Genomic DNA, 2,447 nt, shown 5'->3' on the forward strand with positions numbered 1-2,447 from the left:
ATTTTTTTGTGAAGAATCAACAACAAGTGGGACACAATCATGAAGTGGAACGACAGTTATTGGATATTTCAAACTTTTTTAACAAATCAAAAACTGAAAAATTGGGCGTGCAAAATTATTCAGCTCCCTTAAGTTAATACTTTGCAGCGCCACCTTTTGCTGCGATTACAGCTGTAAGTCGCTTGGGGTATGTCTCTATCAGTTTTGCACATCGAGAGACTGAATTTTTTTCCCATTCCTCCTTGCAAAACAGCTCGAGCTCAGTGAGTTTGGATGGAGAGCATTTGTGAACAGCAGTTTTCAGTTCTTTCCACAGATTCTCGATTGGATTCAGGTCTGGACTTTGACTTGGCCATTCTAACACCTGGATATGTTTATTTTTGAACCATTCCATTGTAGATTTTGCTTTATGTTTTGGATCATTGTCTTGTTGGAAGACAAATCTCCGTCCCAGTCTCAGGTCTTTTGCAGACTCCATCAGGTTTTCTTCCAGAATGGTCCTGTATTTGGCTCCATCCATCTTCCCATCAATTTTAACCATCTTCCCTGTCCCTGCTGAAGAAAAGCAGGCCCAAACCATGATGCTGCCACCACCATGTTTGACAGTGGGGATGATGTTTTCAGGGTGATGTGCTGTGTTGCTTTTACGCCAAACATAACGTTTTGCATTGTTGCCAAAAAGTTCAATTTTGGTTTAATCTGACCAGAGCACCTTCTTCCACATGTTTGGTGTGTCTCCCAGGTGGCTTGTGGCAAACTTTAAACAACACTTTTTATGGATATCTTTAAGAAATGGCTTTCTTCTTGCCACTCTTCCATAAAGGCCAGATTTGTGCAATATACGACTGATTGTTGTCCTATGGACAGAGTCTCCCACCTCAGCTGTAGATCTCTGCAGTTTATCCAGAGTGATCATGGGCCTCTTGGCTGCATCTCTGATCAGTCTTCTCCTTGTATGAGCTGAAAGTTTAGAGGGACGGCCAGGTCTTGGTAGATTTGCAGTGGTCTGATACTCCTTCCATTTCAATATTATTGCTTGCACAGTGCTCCTTGGGATGTTTAAAGCTTGGGAAATCTTTTTGTATCCAAATCCGGCTTTAAACTTCTTCACAACAGTATCTCGGACCTGCCTGGTGTGTTCCTTGTTCTTCATGATGCTCTCTGCGCTTTTAACGGACCTCTGAGACTATCACAGTGCAGGTGCATTTATACGGAGACTTGATTACACACAGGTGGATTGTATTTATCATCATTAGTCATTTAGGTCAGCATTGGATCATTCAGAGATCCTCACTGAACTTCTGGAGAGAGTTTGCTGCACTGAAAGTAAAGGGGATGAATAATTTTGCACGCCCAATTTTTCAGTTTTTGATTTGTTAAAAAAGTTTGAAATATCCAATAAATGTCGTTCCACTTCATGATTTTGTCCCACTTGTTGTTGATTCTTCACAAAAAAATACAGTTTTATATCTTTATGTTTGAAGCCTGAAATGTGTCAAAAGGTCGCAAAGTTCAAGGGGGCCGAATACTTTCGCAAGGCACTGTACTTCCAGAAGCAAATGAGAGAACACCTCACTCTGCCCATTTGACTTGCCCTAGCAGAGCTGGTTAGGCTGTTTACATGTTATCTAGAAACAGTGCCTCCCAAGTGAATGCAGTAAACAGTGTGCCAAGCAGACCTGCTATGATTTACAACCTGATAACAATATTTTTGGGACTACCGAGAAGTGTATACGTGAATTATATTAATTAATCATGCATTGAACTGCATCCACCTATTCTAGTGTACGTCATGGAGCGTTGAGTCAAATAGAACCCATTTTTAAAAACTCTTATAAAGTTGGTTTTGTTGCTTAAACTGGGAATTTAATATATTTTACTGATATTATTGTCTGTTTGTTTCATATCTGCAAAGTAGCTAAAACGCTGTCAGTTCCACTTTAAGATACTATTGTAATATTGGTGTACTGTACATTAAGAGCCTGTTGTAATATTGATGTACTATGTACTATTGTAATATTGATGTACTATGTACTATTGTAATATTGATGTACTGTACATTAAGAGACTATTGTAATATTGATGTACTATGTACTATTGTAATATTGATGTACTGTACATTAAGAGACTATTGTAATATTGATGTACTATGTACTATTGTAATATTGATGTACTGTACATTAAGAGACTATTGTAATATTGATGTACTATGTACTATTGTAATATTGATGTACTCTACATTAAGAGACTATTGTAATATTGGTGTACTCTACATTAAGATACTAATGTAATATTGATGTACTATGTACTATTGTAATATTGATGTACTGTACATTAAGAGACTATTGTAATATTGATGTACTCTACATTAAGAGACTATTGTAATATTGGTGTACTATGTACTATTGTAATATTGATGTACTGTACATTAAGAGACTATTGTAATA

This window comes from Oncorhynchus mykiss, chromosome 19, assembly GCF_057628025.1.
Source record: "Oncorhynchus mykiss isolate SJ-2025 chromosome 19, ASM5762802v1, whole genome shotgun sequence".
Lineage (NCBI taxonomy): Eukaryota > Metazoa > Chordata > Actinopteri > Salmoniformes > Salmonidae > Oncorhynchus > Oncorhynchus mykiss.